This window comes from Gracilinanus agilis, chromosome 4 (assembly GCF_016433145.1).
Source record: "Gracilinanus agilis isolate LMUSP501 chromosome 4, AgileGrace, whole genome shotgun sequence".
Classification (NCBI taxonomy): Eukaryota; Metazoa; Chordata; class Mammalia; order Didelphimorphia; family Didelphidae; genus Gracilinanus; species Gracilinanus agilis.
The window spans coordinates 48,192,075-48,203,339 of NC_058133.1; positions in this window are offsets into that span (position 1 = coordinate 48,192,075).

The window sequence follows — 11,265 nt, forward strand, 5'->3', positions numbered from 1 at the left end:
ATCATTAACTTGCCATGGTTTTATATATCAAATCTGATCAACTATTCCCAATAAGATTATTCCTTAGACTGTATACTGCCTGAGAGCAGGGGTTACTTTGTCTTTGACTTTTCATCCCATCATGCACAGGCACTGAACACATTTGTTCAACAGAGTTGGTTTTAAAAGCAACAATTTGAATTTTCTCTCCATAGAAGAAAAGCAAGTTCTACCTAATAAGAGACCTACAATTCCATGCACCATCTTTTTTTCTGTCCTTCCACGCTGTGCCTATTGTTATTGATGAGGGAGAGTGAATAAAGAGGGACTTTAATAGTTTTTCTGTAGTTCCCAGAGGTCAGACCTAGGAACAGTTGTTGGTAGTTGTGGAGAAGCAGACGTAAGGGCAGAATCAGGAGATATTTCCTCATGATTCAAGCTATCTAAACAATGAACTCCCCAAGTAAGCAATCAATTTCTGTAAAAAAGAAGGTTTTAATTTTTTTTTCAGTTACATATAGAAACAACTCCCCAAAATTGTCTTCTGACATTCTAAGATTCAGATTTCCTCCCTCCCTCCCTTCCCCATCCCTACCCCAAGTCAATAGTCAGATACAGGTTATTCCAGTGTTTTCATGAAATACATATTTCCATATTGGTCATGTCATGATAGAAGACACATATCACATCTATAATTAAAATCTCATAAAGGAAATAAAGTAGAAGGTGACATGATCTGCAATCAGACTCCAACCGTTCCTTCTTTGGCTATGGATAGCATTTTTCATCATGAGTCCTTGTGGTTATCTTGGAACTTAATTTTCTAATAATGGTTTACTCCTTCATAGTTGATTATCATATGATATTTCTGTTACCATATACACTATTCTCCTGTATCTGCTCACTTTGGTTTGCATCAGTTCTTAATAGTCTTTTTAGGTTTTTCTGAACTCATCCTTTTTGTCATTTCTTATGGCACAACAATATGCCATTACAACCATATACAACAATTTATTCATCCATTCCCAAAGAGTCTTTTAAGCACATGAAGAGAATTGTTGTATTTAGCCACATAGGACAGTGTTAGGAGCAATGTGCGGCAAAGATGTAGATGCCAATTTGAGCTTCATGACAGAAAACATTAAAGGCATCCAAAAGTGTAATGGGTAGCCTTAAGGGGTGGGCCATATCCCTCTCTTTGGAAATTTCCAAGAGACTGGACAACTACTTGTTGGGTATGGCATGGTGGGGATTCCTTTCGTGTGGGGGGAATACTTAATGCCTACTGATTCCCTTTTCATTTCTTAGAATTCTGTGATCATATGACCCTCTCCTAGCTCTAAATCTGTAATCCTTGCTCATAGGTCATACATGTAGTCAAAGAAGTTGGAATTTGAACTCTGTGCTTGATTTACTACATCATTTCACCTCTCATTCTCAGATTATAAGATTATATGAAAACAGAAACTATGACATTATGAAGAGAATATTCTATACCAGGATGACTATAAAATATCAAAATCATCTTGACCTTGCTAAAAAAAAGTAGTGGAATAGCAACATATATTTACTCTCTGGATCATCAGAGAGGATAAAATGGTCTTGAAAGAATGAGAAAAAACGTTTCTAGGAAGAAAAAAAAGAATCTAAAAAGGCAGGGAGGAAATGGATATAAACTTGAACCAGGAAAACAGAGAACTCTGAACTACTATTTTTATTGATCAGTTATTTCTGACTCCTTATGACCCCATGGCACAAAGAGTCACAAATAAGTGATGTAGTATGCTAGGTCTTTCTATCCTCCACTGGGTCTCAAAATCTGTCCAAGTGCATGTTTGTTGTTTCTATGACACTATCTATTTTAATCTCTGTTGTTCCCTTTCTTTTTTTGCTTTCAATATTTCCCAGTATCAGGGACAAATAAGTCCTGTCTTCTCATTATGTGGTCAAAATATTTGCTTCAACTTTGGTATATAGCTTTTCCTTAACAGAAGGGAACTGTACCCATTCAAGAAGAAGAAGCTTTCAGTAATATATAGAATGATAATGGGAATCTTTAAATTCTATCCATAGAGGGGGCATTTTGTACTGACCACAAGAAGAGATAGGTCTTAGGAGTTCATAGCTCTCTAATAACAGATACTGAAGTAGCTATAACTTATCCTGGCTTGTACAATCAGGATGCCTGCTGTTATCTTGAGCACATATCCAGAATGTGATGAGAATATATCTAGACTGCTCAAATCTGACAACCAACACTAATTTTGGCACTGCTACCAAAAGGACACTTAATTCCTCCCTGACAATGCCCTAGGCAAGCAGGTTAGGTGCAAAAGTAGCATTTTCATTCCCATTGTCAATCTTGGGTACTGGATGAAATTCTAGATTCATGGAAGTGATTTGGATTTCTGCACCAACTGTTCAATTTTAGTAAACTTTTTTTAGGTACCTACTATGTGCAAGGCATGGGGTCTGGATAACGTAAGACATTAAGACAAATCCAAGGACAGAGAAGAATTAAGATTAATTGCCAAGAAGTAATGGTTCAGACATAAGAATGACAGGCTCTTTATTAGGATTAGAATGCATATAATGAGGTGCAAGAGAGATATAGAATTTTGAGAGTCATTGAAATCTTATCAAGAGTATAGGAATAATGAGAGCTTCTGCCAAAACTGTAATAATAAATGAGAGCCAGTAACCAATGAATGTTAGAAGGGAGAGAGAGAGAAAGAGAGAGAGAGAGAGAGAGAGAGAGAGAGAGAGAGAGAGAGAGAGTCTATGTAGGTGAGACTCTCTTCTAGCTCTCCCCTCACGCCGAATATACTCTGGGAGACTTCGAGGGAGTATTACTCCGAAACTGGGTGACCTGGATGGTCACCCCATATGAGTTGGGGATGAAGCTTCCCTATAACATGAGGTATGTGGTACCCCAATCTGATTCTGAATGAGGATGAGGTTTACACAAGCCTCCCCTGGGGTCAGTCAACTTCACAGCGGGTAGTTTGGTTCCAAGATGGAGTCAGATGGACTAAGCTGTGGTTCCCCTCTCCCTTGTTGTCTCTCAGGCACTCCAGAACGCTATCTGACTAATGAATGGCTTTTATTAATCACAATTCAGGGATTGGGGAAAGGAGAGAAGGGCAGAGGAATTTTGGGGGTGCCCTCTTCTCTATTTCTATGGGGTCCATCACTTGGGAGGGATCCTTTGGGGTTCCTACTCCCAAGCATCTTCCCTCACCTCTTCTCCTGTTTCTATTTCTATTTCTATCCTTTCTATAATTGTAAGTTAGACCAGAAAGGGTCTCTCAGCAAGGTTGGGTAATGGGGGAAGGAGACTAAGAGATCGCTCCCAAAATGGAGTACAAAAACTTAGCTGACTGGATCATTGAAGTCTTGCTGGGTGAGATGCGATGGAATCTTTGACCAGGGAATCAGGGTTTCAATGTCCAAAGAAAGATCTTCAGGAAGCCCTCAGGACTGGATTCAAACTGAGATGTCCTCTTCCTTTCTCTGTCCTCTGCTGGAAACCCCCTCTCCTCCTTCCTCCTCCTCCAGAGAATTTCCCAGCATTCCTTCTGGTCTTAACTGCCAGTAAGTGTCACCAACTGTCAGCCACTCCTTCTCTGGCTCCTTTTGTCTCATCCCCCTTACACAAATCATCCTTACAAGAGGGCTTAACTGGATAATAGTGAAGGATAATAAATCATTGAATGCAAATATATTTATTAAGCATCATATATTTGGCACAGGGCTAAGTATTGGGGATAAAGATTTTTTTTACAAATCCTTTTCTTCAAGGAATTTATATTCAGAATGGAGAAAACATGGCAGATAGGGGAGTGGTGAATGGAGTGGGAGTGGGAGGTTTGTGTTAAAGAAGTTCCAAGGATGCAGGGAGAGGCAAAAGTGATCTCCCACTAAGCTAGATAGATCAGGTGTATCATAAGAAGGAGAACCAGTCAATCAAAACACTTCCTGTGAGTCAGTTACTTTGGTACATACAAGAAAAGGAAAACAATCCCTAACCTCAAGGAGCTCACATTTGAATGGAGAAAATTGCATGAAAACACCTTGGCACACAAAAGATATATACAGAATAGATGGAAGGTGGCCTAAGAGCAGTGGGGACAGATGGGACAAATTCTTCTGTAGCTAGTGGGATTTGAAATGATTTCAAGGAAGGTAGGAGACAGAGATGAAGAAGGAGAGCATTTCAGGTATGGGCGACAGGAGGTTAAAAAGGCATGGACACAAGAGGTGAAGGTGTTGTGGGAGAAGAATTATAAGAAGACCAGTGTTGTTGGATTTTATCATATGTTGAAAGGAGAAGAATGTAAGAAAACTTGAAAGGTAGGAAGGGGCCAAAGCTAGTCCTTTTGTAAAGAGCTTTAAATACAAAATGGAAGACTTTATATTTGCTCCTAAGGAAAGTAAGGAACCATTGGAATTCATACAGTAGTGGAAAGACAGAGTGAAACCTGTGCTTTAGGAAATTCATGTTGGCAGCTGAGTGGGGGATGAACTGAATAGAAAGAGATTTGGGGCAGAACCAGATGTTTTTTGTTATATTCCATGTATGGGGTGACAGGAGCCTGCTCCAGGTCAGGGTTAAAATTGAGAGCACCTTTGAAATACCATGGAACAATATCCAAGGAGATGAGTAATAAAAGGAACAATACCAGTGACCTCAAATGTACTGAGCCTGGGTGATAACCAAAATAAATTTGAGACCTCAATATAAGGAAGTTGAATTTACCTTCTTATGTTATCATGAGTCATATCCTACCAATATCTTAGTATAAGAGACTTTGTGGGATGTGACTCATGCCTGGAATAAAGTAATGGAAGAAAATATCTTCTTCAAAAGGAAAAAAAAATTAGATGAAAGGCAGGATAGTAGCATTGTGTATCAAGAAGATAAACTCCTATGAGAAAATCTACAGACTTGGAGAAAGGAAACTTGTGGCTGAGGGCCAATGGATGGTGAACTTAGCAGTGGGAAAGGAGGACTCCCTAACCCTCCACGGTAAGAGTAGAAATGGGTGATGAGTTCCAGAAACACATCATCAGCCTGGCAAGGAAATCTTGTTTTTTTTTTTTTTTTAGAAGATTTCCACTCTCTGTATATGTCCTGGGACTCTTTCTCTCTCTCTCTCTCTTCAAAGTAAAGCAAACGATAAATCCATGCCTTGCCTTGTTGATAATTTTGTTTCTCACAAGACAGACAGTTTGACAAGAGGAGCCTCTATTCTGGAGCTGATTCTGGCCAATAAAGGAGTTGTTGTTGGCATTTGGGAGGGAGGGACCTCTCTTCTTCCCTAAGAAAATAAAATACAAGTAAAGGCATTTAAGACCTTAGCTACCTAGTTGAACCCTGTCATTTTACAGATTAAGAAATTTAGGCTCAGAGAGGAGTAGCAAGTGGCATAGATAGGAGTAGAAATCAAATCCCCTGGTACCTTTTTCATCAAATTATGTTTGTCACATATTATACATATATGTATGTGTACATATATATATATATGTATATATATATATATATTTAAATTTCCGAGAGTATTCTTTTCCCTAACTTTTTTTTTTTAGAGCCTAAGGCTACACAGGAAAACTTGGGATCAAGTTGCCAAGTCCAAGGCCTGTGCAGGAAAATATAAATAACAGGGTATCAGATACTAAACCTTAAATGAGAGGTACAAATGATCAGGGTTACAGAAGGTCAGAGAGATTGCTGAGAGCTGAGTCAGGAAGAGAAGGTTTCAAGAAATAGGCAAGAGTTAAGCTGAGTTATGACGGATTTAGATAAGCTCAGAGGAGGGGAGGGTGGTCAGTTAGGGCATGAATCAGAAAATACCTGAATCTCCCTCATTATTTATCTTGAACTCTACGGGGCCCTCAAAGTTGCTGCTACAATGACCATGATGATTTTTAACCTGCTGGCTTGGTTTTATTTCCCCTTCATTTAAATTCGTTTATTTATTTCATGCAAACATATTACCTGGAATTTTCATAGATTGCCCATGACTCATCTAGGCTTTCTACCAATAATACTTATTTTGATTACTTTAGAAAAATCCTTAATATATATCTGTGGGCTTGAGATAAAATTATAGTAGACGTGAGCCTCTAAAAAGGGGTCTTTATACCTATAAAGATATTCATTTTATTATTAAATGGTGAACCTAATTCTCCCTTCATGCTTCATTTTAAATTAGAATTATAAACATCCCCTCAGAAGCCAAGGATAAATATGCAGAACTTGGCAAGAAGTGATATCCAGCCTCCAGTTCTCCCGATGCTGCTAGAATTTTATATACCATTTAACTTATAGTTCCATGCCAACTTTTAATTCATGAATTCACAGAGATGAGCTGGTCTCATTGTTCTGTCTATTTAAGTGAAACTTCCTCCTTTTGAAAAATTCTCCCTTCATTTATTTCATTCAAAAAGACTCCAATCCTTTCACTGAGTAAAGTGTGACCAAATGCTGTGCATTGAAGGCACAGTGAGGTTTTTAATACTATGATATGCTTCAGTGATACTACCCCACATTATACAAGGTCTGGGTCACGCTGTTCATAGGGATATAAGCACAGGAGCCCTACGTCTGGAACAGTTAATGGGATGTCCTGGGACAGCTGTGGGAATGGAGGATGTTGGAATAGTTATGTTAAGCTTAAAAAAAAACAACAACGTTGGGGTGAGGCTAGAGTTGATCTAAAACGTGGGTCAGTCCAAGGAAAGGATTCAGAGGGACATAGGAAATTCTCATGCCATGAAAGACAGCGAGGGGGGAAATTATGGAAGGACAGAGGAGAGTAAAGACCTGGAGTGAAGAAGACCAGAGTTCAAATGTAGTTTCAGAGATTTATTATCTAATGAGGATGGACAAGCCATTTGCCCTTTGCTTGCCTCAGTCTCTTCATGTCCATCTCCATCATTCAGTGGAGAGAATAAGAGCACCTACTTCTAAGGATAAAATGTCAAAGGGTGGGAGGCAGAGATAAGGAGAAAGGTGGTGAAGATAATGTTGAACCATGGGATTAAGTGATCCTACCTTGCTTCTGTGGGGGTTTATTTAGGTATAAAACAAAATACTTAGCAATGTGTCTCACCAGGTGAGTTTTATTGCATTCTTTCCATGGTTAGGAAATGTGCCTTCTTCATGCTACCATTTTACCTGACAGTATTATTCCTCCTGCTACGGTTATGGATTGGATGCTATCCCACCCGGCTGTTCTCTTCAGGATCCTGGCTGTACTTTAACTGCCTCTTCTTACTGGAAAACCCCTTTAATCTTGGAATTCCCACCTTGAAATGGAACTTCTATCCCTGTGACCCCTTCCTTTAACTGGATGGCGGCTGCCCATATCTTTATTTAAAGAGGCTACTCAGGCCAACCCATCTCTTCACTTCCCACAAAACTACTCTCTCCTGGACTTTTTTTCTTGTCTCCATGTGTGTACCTTCATCCCCACACAGACCCCAGATTTTTAGCTCCTTTTATATAGTGTCTTCTGTATTAGAAAGTAAGCTCTTTGAATGCAGGGAATATCTATCTTTCCCCCTGGTACACAGAAGGCACTTAATGAATACTAGCTAACTTTTATTAGCAACAATGACTTGGCCCCTTTTAAATTTTTTAAATTTAATTAATTAATTTAGAATATTTTCACTTGGTTACATGATTCACGTTCTTTCCTTCTCCTCTTCCCTCTACCCTCCCATAGCCAATGAGCAATTAATCTGGGTTTTACATGAATTATTGCTCAAAACCTATTTCCATTGTACATGTTCATTTTAATTATTCTAGAACTTCATTATAGCTTGGAACCATTCTTGGATTATTGAAGAACAACAGCAAAGTGCTTAGTTTGGTTACATTTTACTGTCCTGGAAAGACTTTAGAAATACTCCACTGATAAACCATATGTCAGAATATAAGCTTCTTGGTGGCAAGGACTGTATAATTTCTGTATCTCTTGATACTAGCAAAGTGCATGACAGTGTGTATAAGAGCTTACTGATTCAATCGTTCATCCACGGACTAACCTAATTTAATTCAGAGGTCAACTAGAAGACGGAATGTCAGATGCTGAAATTGTTTTGTCCATGGGTTCAAATGTGGTCTCAGACACTTCTTGGCAAGTCACTTAATCCCTCCCACCCAACCTGCCTAGCCCTTACCACTCTTCTGCCTTGGAACCAATACACGGTATTGATTCTAAGATAGAAGGTGAGGGTTTAAGGGGAAAAAAAAAGACTGCCTAAGAAGAGGTATGTCTGTGTGTGGGTAAGCTGAAATACCTACTGTTGAAATATCAAATCTTTTGAAGAATTTATTTTTAATTATTTATTGAATTCTAATCTATATATCACTTCTCAATCTCTTCCCTATTTCTGCATGTCATTCTTTTCATTTCAATAATATAAAATTTATTTTTCTTTCATTTCTCTGAAATTAATAATTTTGAAGAACTATTTCAAGTTAATTCAATTCATAAATGTTATTCCCTTTATACTTAATATGTAATAATGATCATATGCTTCTTTCCTGTGTCTAAAAGAAAAGTTTAAAGCCTAGGTCCCAAAACATAAAGGCTTTGTGCCTACAGGCAAGGTAAATGATTGCTATAAAACTTGGCATTCTCATCTTTAAAATGGGAATAATATTACTTAAACTACTTAGCCACAAAACCTCTTACAGAGACCTGGGTTCAAGCCCTATGGTCTAGTCTTCTTTTTATTTATTTGTTTTCTATTAATATTTTTTTTATTTTTAAAAATGTCCCACTATGGTCTAGACTTGAAATCAGGAAGTCTTGGTTTCATATTTTGCTCCTGCAGTCTACTATCTTTTTGTACTATTTTTCGTAAGCTTGGGAAAATCACCTCACCTTTTGGTGTCCCAGACACTAAAAATGAAAAGTATTATCTATCTTGGAATGGGCAATTAAAAGTAACTTATCCATTAAGTTCTTATTTCTCCAGGCAACAATATTTTAGTTTAAAGAAGGAGTTTCTGCACTGGGAATAACACTAACCTGATTGATAAAATCACAAGGTCCTGGATAAAAATAAATAAATAAACAATAAATCAAAAGAAATAAAAAAATCTTGGTATGTAAAACAATTTACATACAATAAAGCACTGTAAATATAAGGTTCATTTTCCTTACTACTATTATTATTGTTGTTGTTATTATTATTATTATTATGTGTCATTTTGTTTATATTAAAAGGTATATAACATTTTATAATGCTATATAAAATGTCTATTCTTTTTATAATTCTTGCCTTGTTTACTCTGCCAGTAATAGAAAACAATTTAATGTTACTTTTTAACAAGTTGACAAATCACCAGCATCAGCACCAATAAACCTTTTAGACCTCTGTTCTTATAATCAAAGATTTGTTAGAAGAATGATAGACCGCTAGGCTTAGGGCTCAGGGGAAGAATGTATTAAGCGAATTCTTCAATTGGTGAACTGAGGGGCATTTGGTAATGAATTTCTTGGGGAAAATCTAGATAAACAAGTCAAAATTTAAAAATATTTCTTGGAAATGTTTTTGTTCTAAAATTAAGCATCTTTTTTGCTAAGTTTATCTTTATTTAATGCTTACAGGTTTGACTTTGAAATTGTGCCATGAAAAATCATTTTCTTCTAGAGTCACATTAAGCAGTCTGATGATTTCCCCCCTAAACGTCTCACTTGATTTTTTAATGTGTTTTCTTCTTGAACTCATTTTATGTGATGAAAATCCAATAATATATGATTAAGGATACAGAGATTTTTATCCCTATGCTGACTTTACTATGTTCCAACAAAGCTTAGGGTAGGCTTGAGATGCTTTATTATCTTTCTTAATTTCTTGACTTTTATACTTTTGGTGTCTTTTATTTTCAATTATATATTGCTTTTCTTAATAGTCTGTGTTGATGGCTGCCTATGATAACCCTAAGCCAGCTGTATCACTGTATTGCAAACAGTTATTTCAGTATCCCCCACCCCAACACACCCACAAAATTGGGAAGTGCTCATTATGAAAAAGTATGGTTCTTTTTAATATCATGGCTAGATCTGGGACTAGAATGACAGTTGATATATGATTTTAAATAGTCAATGTGTGTGTGTGTGTGTGTGTGTGTGTGTGTGTGTGTGTGTGTGTGTGTGTGTGTGTAGGGGGGACACTCCTACCTAATTAATCACTAAAATTAAATCCAGAAACTTTTGTTGAACAGCATTAATAATTAAGGTTTATAAATTCCCTTTCAGATCCAAGACTGAAATATTTATTTATGTTGGCAAAGCATCTTTTGTTATTAAAAAATATTGGTGGCTGAAGTTATCATTTTGGTTTCCTACTAAGTTATCAGGGTGGGAAGTTGTAGCAAATTGCCCCCTGAAATCTGCTACTTAGCTTGCTGCATAGACCATTTGTGTGGGTTACTTTGTGGTATGTATCCTAACCCCAAAAGATGCCTAAGAAAAATATAATTTACTTTAAAATATATTTATCTTTTCCCTTTACTAGGAGCTTTATCCATGTTGAATAATGCATTGTTATGTGTGTATGAATATAAGCACATACAATAACAATGTATATATATATATATATATACATACATATATATGTATATTTACACTAGTGAAATTCACTATTAAAACTGGTCTGGCTTTAATTTCTAATTTCTTTTCTCTTTACATATCTATCTATCTATCTATTTATCTATCTATCTATCTTCCTATTATTTATAGCTTGCTTTTTTTCTTTAGATATATGATAAATTCAACATGTAACATTTGCTATCCTGATTATTTTTTTCTTTCTGGTCTTCCTTATGTTCTCTTCTCCAGTTTTTAAACAATGCTTCTGTTATCCGGTTTTCTTTATTGTTGATTTTGGAGGGAGAGGACCACCTTAGGTCCTCTTTTCCCTGAAACTGAAGAAACAACAACAACAACGAAACTCTTATAACAAATATTCATAGTCAAACAAAAAAAAACAAATAATTTCTATTTTGAGTATGTCTGAAAAATTATATCTAATTGTGCACCAATAATCTATCATCTCTCTAATGGTTGGTGGGAATCATGTTTCACATCAGTTCTTTGAAATCACAGTTGTCTATCACTCTTTCTCCGTACCCCCCCCCGCCAATACCCCTCGACATTTGCAATGTTGTGAGGGAGTGGGGAAGCAAGAAAAATAGAGAACAATATATATATATATATATATATATATATATATATATATATATATATATATATATATATATATATA